General features: G+C 43.4%; 1 long non-coding RNA gene across 1 annotated transcript; it reads left to right on the top strand.

Moving 5' to 3' along the window:
• The first annotated feature begins 206 nt into the window (after positions 1–206).
• LOC125430435 lies at positions 207–2,822 on the top strand. The gene is made up of 2 exons (XR_007244167.1): positions 207–361; positions 1,830–2,822. It is a non-coding gene; the product is annotated as an uncharacterized LOC125430435 (long non-coding RNA).
• Positions 2,823–15,381: the final 12,559 nt, after the last annotated feature.

The raw sequence follows: 15,381 nt of genomic DNA, 5'->3' as shown, positions 1-15,381 counted from the left end.
AAAAACAAAATGTGCATTGAGTGCATTTGAACTAATTAAAAGATAAGGTGCAGAGAAAAAATGGCGCTGAAAGACGTTCTGGCAACAAGACAAGATATGGTAGATTTCTCGGCTCAAATCAAAGCTTTCTTTGTTGATTTAATAAAAACTGTGCAGGTTAATCTGATTGCATGAAGAAGAAGAAGAAGAAGAAGAAGAAGAAGAAGAAGAAGAAGAAGAAGAAGAAGAAGAAGAAGAAGAAGAAGAAGAAGAAGAAGAAGAAGAAGAAGAAGAAGAAGAAGATACTGAAATGGATGAGGCTACGACATCCCAGCAACCCAGAAGATCCAAAAGACAGAGGAAGAGAACATGAATGATCTTGGTCAAGACTCCTTCTGAAAATAAAATCACTTTTGAATTTCTTTTTTTTACTATTTCACACTTTAAAATTAATAGTCTTTACCTGAATAATAACAAATAATTAAACTAAATGTTGTCTGTAGTATGTTAGAAAAGCTTTAACAACATTAATTTGTACTAACATTATTTAGTCTAATTTGGCGGAACTGGGCTCAGAGCCCAGAAACAGAGGCGGTTTCTGCACATGCAGGTTTGCGGGCTTGCATTGGCATGATTGATGCCGATGCAAGCCCTGGGGCCATTCACACGAACGGCCCCACAGGCTGCGCGGCTGGCAGAGCATGCTCTGCACAGCTGCGCAGCCCCCGAACAGCAGCCTGCCTTTTCCCTGCGTTTTGTCGCTCTGAGGAGGGAAGGGGACACGCCCCCTGGCCAGAGCAACAGCTGAAGCAACGGAGGCAAGGAGGCATGTCCCCTTCCCTCCTCAGAGCGACAAAACGCAGGGGAAAGGTAGGCAGCAGGGGAAAGGTAGGCAGCTGTTCCGGCTTCCACCCGCTGCTGTTCACTTGGCAACGGGTGACAACCGGCGTATTCCAAAAAACTTGCCCCTCAAGTGAGTTTCAGAAGTGGCGTCTTTGGGCCACTTCAGGGGAGCCAGGATGGTGCTGCTGCAATGCAGCAGCACCTTCTGTGCGAACAGTGCCCCAGGGACCGTTTTTTTCCATCCCTGTAGTACCGTTGTTTCCCCGTGCGGAAACCGCCTAATGTAAACAGATAAGTGAAACGGCAGAAGGGGGGAAGGGCTGAGTTAAGACTGTTGTTCATTAAAAATAAGGGATAAGATTTAAATTAAGGTTTATAAAGTTTCAAATGTTATAGTCAAGGATCTTGATGTAGTCTATAAGGTAATAACTGTATTAATTTGAAGTAGATAGAGTTTTTCAGCATATGCAACATAGAAGGGGCTAACTGGATTAGAGATGGAGAAATTATAGTAACTAGATAAGGGGGAAGATGGAAAGAAGCAAGGTGACATAACAACATTGATACTGGTGTGAATGATGGGAAATAGGGCTTCATGTGAATGTTTGTCATTAATTAACAGAGTGGTAGTATGTAAACAGAGCCGGGAGGGGGGAGGAGAAATGCAGGAGCCTAAACTTTCCAAGATGTGGGGAGGAGGAATCCTTTCTCAGAAAAATTGGAATGGGGGAAGGGGGGATAAAAGGGTTGAAAAGTGCAAAAGCAGCAGGGTTGAAAGAAAATGTTAGAAAAGAAAGCTCATGGCAGGTAACTACTTAAAAATTGTATCTGTAAATATAAACGGTTTGAATTCTAACTTCAACAGATTTAAACTGGCCAGATTTTTTAGGAAAGAAAATATGGATGTAATTTGTGTCCAGGAGACTCATAAAAGAAAAATGGATATTGAGCCTTTAATAAAGATACCAGGTTGGAAGATTATAGGTGAGTCTAGAGCAGAAGCAAAGAAAAATGGAGTGGCTATTTTGGTGAAAAATAGTATAAATTTACAAGTAGAGGAGACATTAAAAGATCAAAATGGGAGATGGATTTTGGTTAAGGGAAGGTTTAATGACGCACAAATAACATTGATGAATATATATGCTCCTAACAGAAGACAGAAAAGTTTTTTACAGAAACAGTTTAAAAGAATACAAAAGAAATATAAAGGTGATACACTGATAATAGGAGACTATAATTTAGATTTGAGAAACTATGAGGGGTTCAAGAAATGGAATATAGTAAATATGTATGATGAGCTAAATATGCCACAACAGCCAACCTTTTACTCGAGTAGACGTAAAAAATTTACATATATAGATTACATTTTTACAAAAAAATTGGAAACATTACAAAGTTTAGAGATCCAAACACATAAAGAGTGGATTTCTGACCATGCTCCTTTGGTAGCTAAGTTCAGACTGGCAAAAGAAGAGAAACAATTCAGATGGAGATATGATAATATCATAATGAAGAATGGTAAAGAAAAGAAGGGGTTACAAGAAAAAATGAAATACTATTTTTTAGAGAATAGGGGAACAGTGATGATGAAATTTTATGGGATGCATCCAAAGCAGTAATAAGAGGATATTGTATAGATATTCAAAACAGGCAAAAAAATGTAATGAATAAGGAACGACAGGAACTGTTGGAGAAAATTAAAGTGATTAGAGACAAACTACAGACCCGGTTTGATATTAGGGATAAGAATAAATTGAAAGGTATTGAAAGATCAATTAGATGACCTAGACCAGTTAGAAATGTGGAAAAAGGATATCTGGGTAAAAAATCAATTTCAAAGAACCAATATAAAGTCAATGAAACAACTTGCAAGCAATTTTTAAAAAAGAAGGAAAAACAAAGCATCAAAGTAATAAGAGATGAAAACAATGTAAAAATAACATTGTAATAAGAGAATTAGACAGAAATTTGAAGAATTTTATCAAACACTTTTTGGAAAGGTATATACCCGTGGTGGCGAACCTTTGGTACTCCAGATGTTATGGACTACAATTCCCATCAGCCCCTACCAGCATGGCCGATTGCCAGCATGGCCAATTGCTGGCAGGGGCTGATGGGAATTGTAGTCCATAACATCTGGAGTGCCAAAGGTTCGCCACCACTGGAATATACAGAAAATATAGAAGAAATATAGAATAAAGTGTTGACCCAGGAGGAAAGGTAATGTATTGAGGAAGAAATAACACAAGAAGAAATAGGGTTGGTAATAAAAGAATTAAAAAATAATAAATCTCCTGGTTTGGATGGGTTCACAGCTGAGTATTATAAGGAAATGGCAGAAGTGTTAATTCCTGAATTACAAATATTATTTAATAATATATTAAAAGGACAGAAAGTGCCGGAAACATGGAGAGATATGGAAATAATAACTATTCTAAAAACAGGGCGTAAACCACAATAAATGGAGTCCTACGGACCAATAAGTTTATTAAATCAGAATTATAAAATATTTGCTAAAATATTATCAAACAGAATAAAGATGGTATTACCCAAGATGATAGGACAAGCCCAATATGGGTTTGTCAGAGGGAGGGATATTAGTTATCCATTAAGGAATGTCTTAAATGTGATGGAACATGGGAAAAATAAAAAAATATGCTATAGTAAAGTTAGATGTGTACAAAGCATTTGATACAGTAAGTCATAACTATTAATTTCAAATAATGGGAAAGTATGTGTTCGGAAATGGTTTAATAGGGGTATTAAAAGAAATGTATAGGAATAGTAAAGCAAAGATTAGAATAAATGATGGATGGTCAGAGGCAGTGAACATAAGAACATAAGAACATAAGAACAAGCCAGCTGGATCAGACCAAAGTCCATCTAGTCCAGCTCTCTGCTACTCGCAGTGGCCCACCAGGTGCCTTTGGGAGCTCACATGTAGGATGTGAACGCAATGGCCTTCTGCGGCTGTTGCTCCCGATCACCTGGTCTGTTAAGGCATTTGCAATCTCAGATCAAAGAGGATCAAGATTGGTAGCCATAAATCGACTTCTCCTCCATAAATCTGTCCAAGCCCTTTTTAAAGCTATCCAGGTTAGTGGCCATCACCACCTCCTGTGGCAGCATATTCCAAACACCAATCACACGTTGCGTGAAGAAGTGTTTCCTTTTATTAGTCCTAATTCTTCCCCCCAGCATTTTCAATGAATGCCCCCTGGTTCTAGTATTGTGAGAAAGAGAGAAAAATTTGTGAAGGGGGAGGGCGGTCTATATACCTAATAATAAATAAATAAAAATAAAAAATAAAGATAGAAAGAGGAGTGAAACTAGGATGCCTTCTTTCACCATCACTATTTGTTGTTGCAATGGAATTTTTAGCAGATAGAATGAGGAATAATGGTAGAATTAAAGGTTATAATATTAATCAAGAAGAAATAAGGTTAAATTTATTTGCTGATGATCTATTATTAATAACGACTAACCCGGTTGAAACATTGAGAGAATTAAAGATAATATTAAACAATTTTCAAAAGTGCTTTGGGTTGATGGCAAATATGGAAAAAACAGAAATTTTGGGAATAAATATAGAAAAGATAATATTAGGAAAGGAAATGGTGAAGAAGAGAATTAAATATTTAGGTATAACATTAACAAATAGAAAGAAGATGTTTAAATATAACTATGAAGTGATGTGGAAGAAAATTGCAAAGCAATTAAAAGAGTGGCAGGAGAAGAACCTATCCATCACAAGGAGAATAATGGCATTAAAAATGTGTATAATGCCAAAAAAGTTTTACCTATTCCATACTCTACCATTAGAGATTAAAAAGAAGCAGTTTGAGGAATGGGATAAGAAAATTAAATTATGGGTGTTTAATCAAGAGACCAAGAGTAATGAACAAAATAGTATATATGTCAAAGAAACTTATGGGCTGGGCCGCTGGGGGATTCCGAAATTACAAATACTATGAGGCATTCCAAATAAAGAGTTTGATGGGAATTCAAGATGATAAAAGCAATAGATGGATTAATTTTGAAAATGAGATAAATGAGAATGTAGGTAGCTTTGGGATTCATACAAATTGTTCAAAAACAGAAAAGCAAAAACTAACTGAACCTTGAAAAGTGACGTTAGAAATATGGAAGAAATTGAAAGGTTTATGGATGCCAGGGATTCTGGATAAGGTGCCGCTATGAAGCATGGTTGGTAAAGAGGGGAGAAATGCGATAAGATCTCTACAAAGAAAAGGTATAAATATAGTAGCAAATTTGTATAATGAAAGGGGAGAATTAATAACTTTGACAAAATTTACAGAATTGGAACCAAGAACTGGTTGGTGAAGAGGCATATGGAAGAAGATAAAAGTCTCAAGGATGAAAGAGGAAAGTATAATGGAGAACTGCATTAAAATATGACAAGATGCGAGGGAGAATTTGGGGGGATCTATATAAAGATATGGTTGAGGATAAAGAGTTTATTATAAGAGCGATCATGGAAAAATGGAAACAAGATGGTGTAAAAGATAAAGAGTCTATCCGAAAAATAATAGACAATATAAATTAGATAAAAATAGAGAAATATACAGAACTAGAGAAGAAATTAATGTTAAAATGGTATAGAACCCCGAAGCAACTGGAATATATGATAAGAGGACTCAGTCCAAAGTGTTGGCTTTGTGTGTGTGTGTGGGGGGGGGATGCAATTTATATGCATACATGGTTGGAATGTGAAGAGGTTAAACAATTAAGGAAACATGTTATATTGTATATAGAAAAATATGTAAAAGTAAAAATGTGTAAATATAGACCTATTATTTATAGGCATAATTGATAATAAAGTAATAGAATAAAGACAGAGGCCATTATTTAAATTAATGATAAGAGCAGTCCATGCTTTAATAGTATTGGGAAGGAAAGATAAAAGTACATTGACTATACAGAAATGGTTGGAATATGTATGGGAACAAGTACAATTAGAAATATTTGGAATAATGTCAAGAAACCAAATATGGCTAGAAAAACAAATGGACATGCTGACGATTTGGACTGAATTCATAGATTGGTTAAATGAAGTTGGAATTACAGAAGAAAATGGGAAAAGAAGAGTTGAAAGAATGAACCTGCTGCTGCACATTTGAAGAAAAGAAGAAGAAATCTGGGGGGTAGAGGGGGGGAAAGTGGTAAAATGATATTAAGGATGTAATATAATGTTGCAAAGTGTATGTAAAAATGATTCAAAATATCAATTAAAATTATATTTTTAAAAAAGATCAGGTGCACTCTAATCTGGAGGAACCAGGTTTGATTCCCTGCTCTGCCGCCTGAGCTGCGGAGGCGTATCTGGGGAATTCAGATTAGCCTGTACATTCCAACACGTGCCAGCTGGGTGACCTTAAGCTAGTCTTCTTAGCTCTCTCAGCCCCACCTACCCCACAGGGTGTTTATTGAGAGGGGGGAAGGGTAAGGAGTTTGTAAGCCCCTTTGATCTCCTATAGGAGAGAAAGGGGGATATAAATCCAACTCTTCTTCTTTCTAAGTGGTGGTCTTCTTAGATATCAACGGGTGGGAACAAAGTAGAAATTTGTTTGTCCCAGAGGCAGTTGACCAATGTTCAATGGTCAACTTCTGACATTCTAGGTTGCCGAATAAACTTTGGCTATAGCGGCCATTGTCCTTAACCTAGATGGCCCAGGTTGGCCCAACCTTGACAAATCTCAGAAGCTAAGCAGGGTCATCCTTGGTTAGCACATGGAAGGGAAACTGTCAGGGACGTAGGTATAGATTTTTTAGGGGGGGTGGGGGGGTGGGGTCACACCCCAACCCGCCCCTAGAGCATGACCACACTTCCCCAAGCCCCACCCCCAGCCTAGCGCTTATAAAAGCAGCTCTCCAAGGCCAGGGGCGGCAGACTCCCCCGCCCATCCCTCCCCTGCCCCCCACCAGCTGGGCCCCCAGCCGGCAGCTGGCAATTCCTTCTGCCCTCCCCTCTGGGCAGAGGCATAGAGGAAAAATGGAGCCCAGTGCAAAATCTGGGTTTTGCGCCGCCACCCCCCCCCCCCAGCAGCCGTTGTGATGCTGGAATCCACCCCCAAACAGAATCACTTTCAATGGTGTTTAAACTAAAGAGCCCAAATTCTCCTTTTAAATCCACCTTAAAGGGAGAATCTGGGGTCCCCAGTTAAACAACATTGAAAGTGATGCTGTTTTGGAGTGGATTATCACCCACCCTGAAACAGCATCACTTTAAATGTGACGTAGTGGTTAAGAGCAGGTGCATTCTAATCTGGAGGAACCGGGTTTGATTCTCTGCTCTGCTGCTTGAGCTGTGGAGGCTTATCTGGGGAATTCAGATTAGCCTGTGCACTTCCACAAGCCAGCTGGGTGACCTTGAGTTAGTCACAGCTTTTCGGAGCTCTCTCAGCCCCACCCACTTCACAGGGTGTTTGTTGTGAGGGGGGAGGGTCAAGGAGATTGTAAACTCCTTTGAGTCTCCTACAGGAGAGAAAGGGGGGATATAAATCCAAACTCCTCTTCTTCTTCTTCTAAACTGAGGACCTCAGATTCTCCCTTTAAATCCATGCCGAAGGGGGTGGATTTAAAAGGAGAATCTGGGGAAATTTGGGGGGGTGCCTGCTGTCAGAGGGGCAATTGTTAAGCTAGCAGCACCAAACTTTTAGGGTATCTTTAGGAGACTCTCCTAATGATACCGCCCAGGTTTGGTGAAGTTTGGTTCAGGGGGTCCAAAGTTATGGACCCTCAAAGGTGTAGCCCCATCTCCTTGGAAACAATGGGGGATGGGAGCACCCCTTTGGAAGTCCATAGCTTTGGACCCCCTGGACCAAACTTCACAAAACCTGGGTGGTATCAGTAAGAGACTCTCCTGATGATACCTCCCAGGTTTGGTGAAATTTAGTTCAGGATGTCCAAAGTTATGGACCCTGAAAGGTGTAGCCCCCATCTTCTATTAGCTCCCATTGGAAACAATGGAGGATGGGGCACCCCCTTTGGGAGTCCATAACTTTGGACCCCCTAAACCAAACCTCACCAAACCTGTCAGGTATCATCAGGACATTCCTCCAAACAATCCCTGAAAGTTTGGTGCTGCTAGCCTAAACAATGCGCCCCCTGCAGGCCAAGAACAAAAAAACACTAAAAATGTTTTAAAAACCCACAAACGGGTGGGCGGGGCTTCGCTTCGGACATGAATGGGGGGGTTTTGAACCTGAGAACCCCCCCATTACCTACGTCCTTGGGAACCAGCTTGGGAAACTGCCAAGGCAGGGAATGGTAAACCCCCACCACCACTGTTCCTCTCTTGCCTTGAAAATCCTACAGGGTTGTCACAAGTGTTGTGCAAACTGATGGCACTTTCCATCACTATCAAAGTGGCCATTGGGTGTTCAACTTTTTCAGACAATTTCATTCCACCCTGTGATGCAGAGGCAAAGCCAGGGGAAACTGTCCAGGCCACGCACGCCTTCCCGTGGCGCTGTCTGCCCCGCCCCGCCCCAAAACTCCCTCGTCATGCCCCCACCATGCCCACCACAGCCCAGCCATGCCTCTGCCAAGGCTCTGCCCGGGGCGTCACCCCCACCCCCGCCCCTGCCCCTGCTGCAATGATGACCTCCACTGATGCAAAATGAGTGGCAACGACACCCTGAGGTGGAAGATAGGACTGGGCTCACTGTTTCCATTTGTGCTCTTTGTCTCCCTTCTCCTTTTCCTTCCCCCACTTACTTGGGCACAAAAACAATATCAAAGCGGAGAAGGAAATGGGGCAGAAAGGGCAGCGGGCATTCAATCACATCATCCCTCACTTGCTGAGCTGCCAGTTTGCTAAGATGCCTGCTAGGCAGGTAGTTGACGCATGAGATAAAGTAAATGTTCCTGCTGCCGCCCACAACTAGGTCTCCGCGCTGGTTGGCAAAGCAGACCCGGCTGAATCTGAGGCTGGTGTCAAACTCCACCAGCATCTGTCCCAGGATGTCCCAGAGGCGCACGGAGCCATCGGAGCCCCCAGTGACCAGCATGTGCAAAGTGTGGCAATAGTCAAAGGAAGTGATGGAAGAAGAGTGCATGGTGCTTGTCTCCTTCCAGAAGGGGTTCTTCTTGCCAGGGACCAGAGAGGCCTGGCGCCACAACCGCACTCGGTTTTGCTCTGTCAGCACACAGATGTAGCCTGGGATCAGCAGGAGGCGGTCAATCCTGCAATGGAAACTGGGGATGCAGACCAAAGGCTCCAAATCCAGGAAGCTGCTCTTTTTTAATATCACGTCAGACAGGATGATGTATTCATCAGAGCCGTAGGAGCACAGGTAAGAGGACTCCCGCGAGCGATAGGATAGGTTCCCTGAGGCCGAGATGCTGCTGAGTGCCACCACGTTGCCATCATGTATCCGGCAACTTCCCATCCGATAGAGGTGCTGGGTGACAGATCGCACCCGCCCGCTTTTGTACCCACTGAAGATGAAGCTGAAGGTGCGGCCATCCAGGTCCAGGCGGCTGTAAGTAAGGCACAACACCTTGTCATCCATTGAATCAGTGGTGCGCAAGATGTACTTGCAGGGACAAGGGTTCTTGGTGGTGTCCAGCACATAGATGTCAGTCGTGCCCATGGTCACCAACAGTTCCTCCTGGTCTGGGTCATAGACGTAGTCAAGGGCTTTCTCCACCAGCTGAAAGGGCCAAGTGACAAAGAGCATCTCCCCTGTAACCGGAGACAGGAAGCGGAGGACCCCATCTTCAGTGGCTGCCAGTATGCGGGCCTTGTCCGGGCCACACTGGATCCGCACCAGCTTCTTGAGAACGGAGTTTGACCTGTTGAAGAGCTGATAGAAATTGTTGATGGTACGGATGGAGAAAGTGTACTGGGTGCGGAGGAAGAAGGTCTGCTCACTGGTGAACTGCATCTGGAAGACCGGCTCACCAATGTCCACCCGCCGGAGGAGTTCGCAGGTGCTCAGATTCCACTCCTTCATCAGCCCATCTAGTGAGGCGGTCACAAGGGTGTGCACCGAGACTCGGCTGACTACACTGACAATGGCACTCAGGTGGGCCTTGAACTCATTGGTTTGGATGCCCGTACTGAAGTTCCACACTTTGACATCGCCAGCAAGGTCTCCCGCATAAAGAAAACTCTGGGGCCAATAGGCAGAACAGCAGGTGAGGGACACACCTGGGCTCACCTGAAGGGCCCGTATCTTGACTTTGTTCTGGTAGTCAAAAACCAGGATAATGTTCTCACACAGAGCCACCAGCACTCTGCGCTCCCTCTCCACACTGAGGAAGTGAACAAATTCGCCACTTGAGATGGACACCGTCTGTGTGACACTCAGAGAGGGGTCTTCCTCCATGCCAAAGGACCAGAAGGCCAGCATGCCAATGGCCCCTGTCACCAGTTCACACATCTCCGGGTTATAGCACATGCTGCTGATTGAACAGGGTGAGCTTTTGTCTGAGAGCAAGTGGAAGTCCTGGGTGTGGTCCCCGAATACTCGCAAGTGGATGTCACTGCAGTAGGCCACAAGGAGGTTCCGGCGGGCGACATGGGTGATGAGAAGGACCTTTGGGTCTTCTTCCATGGTGTAGTCTTTCTGAGTCACGGGAGTCTCACTCTCCACACTGTACATCCAGAGACGCACCTGTAGGAGAAAAAGAACTCCTGGGGCCATGAGAGAGGTTAGGAAAGGCTGGCCATGCCAGTGCAGAGATTATGTCCCAAGTGCCAGAGGGAATGGACACAACAAAGCCTAGGAATCTGGACCCCTACTGGATCCCCCAAGAGGGGCAGGGGCATGGTCCAGTGCCTTGGAGGAAGGGGGGCTGGGATCTCACCCCTATTCTAGGACAGAAATGGGGTCTAGCTGGAATGGGGCAGTACAGAGGAGAAGGATCTGGGGAGGGAGTTCTGGGCAGTTTTTCCTGCTGCTCATGTCTTACCTGGCTCTTCCTTCCTTTGGTACCTCTGCAGGTGAAGGATGCAAAATAGCTGGTTGAGCCGAAGGAATACCAGCAGATTGGCAGCATGAGGCTGGGGAAGCAGCTCTCCCGGAACAGGATGCTTGGCCTGTCACTCAACATGATGTCTTCAGTCACCTCTGGCAAGCCCTGTCCAAGGAGGCAGAAGACCACAAGTGAGCCTGGTGACCAGGGGCAGAGCCAAGTGCACTAACTCGCCCCATGAAGCAGAAAGGGTTTGTTTCCTGTGAACAGCTGCAACAAGGGGTTGGCTATTTTGAATGTTCTCTGACTTTAAGAAAGCTGATTTCAGTAAACTTAAGAAACTACTGGGTGTGATCCCAGGGCTAAGAATACTAAAAAAGAAGGGGGTACAAGATGGATGGGAGTTTTTTAAAAGTGAGATTGTGAAGGCACAATTTCAGACAGGTCCAATGAGGAGAAAAAATGGGAGGTGTATAAAGAAACCAGGATGGATGTCTAAAGAACTCTCAAGTGAGCTATAAAAGGGACAATGGAAAAGGGAGTAAATTACTAAAGAAGAATTCAAACAAATAGCCAAAACATGTAGGGAGAAAGTCAGAAAAGCTAAAGCTCACAATGAGCTCTGACTTGCAAGAGATGTTAAAAACAATAAAAGGGCTTTTTTGGTTATATCCATAGCAAAAGGAAGAAAAAGGATATGTAGGGTCACTGAGTAAAAAAGATGGTAAAATTCTAACATGGAAAAGTGGGGGGAAATGCATCAGAAGATACAGTAGGGGAAATTCAGCACAGAATGGATAAAGTGCTAGCACAGGAATACCCAAATAATTTAAATGAATTCAAATCTTCAGGGCCTGATGAACTACATCCTAGGGCAGTGATGGGCATCCTAGGGCAGTGATGGGCAACCTTTTGAGCCTGGTGTGTCAAAATTCGCCAGAAAACTGAGCATAACTCGGGTGGTGTGTCACTTCAAGAAAAAAAACATAATTTTGCGATATTTATAGTTTCAATAACAAAAATGTATAATTGTAATATATAACTGTATTTAATAACCCAAAAACTAATTATTTAACTGACCTGCTTAGCGACTTCTTTGTTCATCCATCAGTTGGTTTCTTTTGTTGGTCTTGATATTATTTAACTTGTGTGGGGTGCTATGAACTAAGATCAGTGGAGGGGGAATTCTTTAACTAACCTGCCTATTAGTGACTTTTTTGTTGCTGAATTTCATTGGCTAAATCTTCAATTGAAGGTTGATATTTTGTACACTTCAAGCTCAAGCAAGCACTACTAACTTCATCTGTCAATCTGTTTCTTTTGTTGTTTTTGATATTATTTAATGTTGAGAATAAGGTCTCACAAAAGTACGTTGAGGGAAAAATTGTGAGTAAAGCCATTGCTATATTTTTCAGGGTACTAAAAGTGTCTGGTAATCGTTTCCAGGCACTCCAAATTTCCTGTTCATAGTGGCACGTCCTTCTTGGCATGCGGCCCCATACTTCTCTGTATGCGGCCGCATGCGGCCCTGTGTCAGTTCTGACACGCATGTCATAGGTTCGCCATCACTGTCCTAGGGTATTAAAAGAACTGGCAGAAGTAATCTCTGAAACACTTTCTATAATCTTTGAGAACTCCTGGAGAACAGGAGAAGTCCCAGCAGACTGGAGGAGAGCTAATGTTGTCACCATCTTCAAAAAGGGGGAAAAAAGAGAACCCAAACAACTACCACCCAGTCAGCTTGACATCAATATCAGGAAAGATTCTAGAGCAGATCATTAAACAGACAGGGACTTGGATAATGAAATAGAGAGCATGTTAATAACATTTGCAGATGATGCCTGTGATGGAGAGATTCAGAAACCAAAAGGTAACATAGGCATGAGAAGTAGCTTTGATCTCAGGAGAGAGATCTGGGAATCTTATGCAAATGTACCAGAGTAAACTTCAAAAGGCCTAAATTACCTCGTGGGTGGACAGAGTTTTCCTGAGCCATGAGAGACAAAGGCTAACGGAACCAACTCCCTGCCATGGCTCTGAGTTTTGAAACAAAGGAATCCTATGAGAATGTACTATGCTGAGGAAACTATGTAAAAGCAATCTTTTTTATTTTATCGTTTGAAATAAAGACTTTAAAAACTCAGCAGTTGAAGTGCCTGGTTGGAAAAGAACCCAGATTTGTAGAGGCAAGGCTGGAGCCCTCAGCCTTGATCTCGTGACAATACTAAATCAGGAGGGGCAGCTGAAGGACAGGGGCAGGATTCAAAATGATCTGGACAGATTAGAGAGCTCGGCCAAAACTAACAAAGTGAATGTAAGATTCTACACTTAGGCAGAAAAAATGAAATGCACAGATATAGGATGGGGGACATCTGGCTTGACCACACTACATGTGAAAGGGATCTGGGAGTCCTAGTAGACCACAAACTGAACATGAGTCAGCAGTGTGATATGGCAGCCAAGAGAGCCAATGCAATTCTGGGATGCATCAATAAGAGTATAGTGTCTAGACCAAGGGAAGTACTCTGTACTCTGCATTGGTCAGACCTCACTTAAGAGTACTGTGTTCAGTTCTGGGCACTGCAATTTAAGAAGGATATTGACAAGCTGGAACTTGTCCAGAAGAGGGCAACCAAAATAGTAAAAGATCTGGAATCCATGCCCTATGAAGAAAGACTTAGGGATCTGGGGATGCTAAGTCTGGAGAAGTGAAGGTTAAGGCGGGACATGATCACTATGTTTAAATATCTGAAGGGATGTCATGTCAAAGAGGGAGCAAGCTTGTTTTCTGCTGCCTCAGAGACTAGGACCAGGAGTAATGGATTCAAGGTGATGGAAAAGACATTCCACCTAAACATTAGGAAGAACTTCCTGACCATCAAGGCTGTTCGATGGTGGAATTCACTACCTCAGAGAGTGGTGGAGTCTCCTTCTTTGGAGGTTTCTTAAGAGAGGCTGGATGATCATGTCAGGAGTGCTTTGACTGTGTATTCCTGCATGGCAGGGGGTTGGACTTGATGGCCCTTGGGGTCTCTTCCAACTTTATGATTCTAAGAGGGAGGACATGAGAATAGGGCATTTGTGAGGACACACACACACAGAGACATGCACTTGCACCCACACACTCACAAAACATCAGACAACCTCCAGCTTCTACACTACCTTTTGTGTTTCCTGCTTAGCTTTCAGCTGGCTTTTGAGCTCCTTCCATTGGGGTGCAATGCGAACTGGTTCCAACATACTGATGCAGAACAAAGGGATCCAAACGCAACTGCTGTCCAAAGAGAAACCATCAGGGTTAGAACTGGCCACCATGCTCTGGAGGGGGAGGGGCCTGTGGGGCAATCAACCACCACTCCATTCTTGTGCCCTTTTCACCCATAGGAAGGTCCCATGATGGTTTACTCAGCTGTTCAAGTTCCTTGCCTTCCCCAACCCAAGGAAGCAGGGCTGATCATGACTCCCTCCTCCACATAACACTCGTAGGTCACATCTGACTTATATAGACCCCTGGTGGAGGTTTTAAGGCACGAGATGGTTCAAAGGTGGTTTGTCATTGGCTGCCTCCATGTCATGGTCCAGTATTCTTTGGAAGCACCAAAGTTTGGCAAAGCCAGTTCTGACAACCCTGGCTTTTGCCATCCCCTTTATCCCATTGCAAGTCCCCACTCCTGCTTTCCCAAGTAGTTGTGAAAAACAGCCTCCAGAGCTGAGGCGCCCCAAGGTCAGTGGCAGATAGTAAGAGAAAGCCACTTGGCTTCCTGCCCCACGAGTTAATGTATGCAGCTCAATTTTTAATGGGACCAGGGTGTCAGGGGAAGCCTGGTTATCTACAATGTGTGTGAAGCCATAAAATAGAGATCAAGGAAAGAATGCTCCAGATGGCAGTGGTAACATATAGCAGGCTGGTTACATATATCTTTTAGAAGCATTGATTTGTAGCTTAAGCAGTTACGTTTAGGAATGCATCTCAATCACATAGATGCAATCATCCTGACAGCTATCCAGGTCTGGGCTGATTGTGACTAGCAACATTTTAAAAGCAATGATAGGAATGGGGAAAATTATTACTCAGAATTGTTTGAAAGCAATATGTCAGGGGAGAACAATACTGAGGAGTATCTAAGTAAACAAAATTTGCTGCAACTGTCTCAAGTCCAAAAGGATATAATGAATAGCCCAATTTCAACAATGGAACTAGTAGAAACTATAACGCAAGTAAAGTTGAATAAAACTCCAGGACCAGATGGGTTACCTGACAACAATGAATAGGACAGCAATGAAAGGGACGTTACGAGACACATGGAGAGAGGCTAATATAACTTTGATTCCAAAAGAAGAGCAAGACTTAACAGAAGTTAAGAACTATAGACAAATTTCACTTTTGAATAATGGCTACAAGTTGTTTGCAGTGATTTTTGGCAAGAAGATTAAAAGTGTCTTAAGAACTCTTATACATGATGACAGAGGTGGTGTTCAGCCGGTTCGCACTAGATCTCCCAAACTGGTAGCTAACTGGCTGAATCCCCACGGCAGCAGGCCACGCCATGCCATGTGCGCGGCCGTATATGTGGCTGGCTGGCCCCCTGCAGATCCGGCAGCGTGCGTGGCGCT

The sequence above is a fragment of the Sphaerodactylus townsendi genome, linkage group LG04 (assembly GCF_021028975.2).
Source record: "Sphaerodactylus townsendi isolate TG3544 linkage group LG04, MPM_Stown_v2.3, whole genome shotgun sequence".
NCBI classification, from domain to species: Eukaryota; Metazoa; Chordata; class Lepidosauria; order Squamata; family Sphaerodactylidae; genus Sphaerodactylus; species Sphaerodactylus townsendi.
The sequence above is the reverse complement of the archived record's forward strand: the minus strand, read 5'-3'. Positions and strand labels throughout refer to the sequence as shown.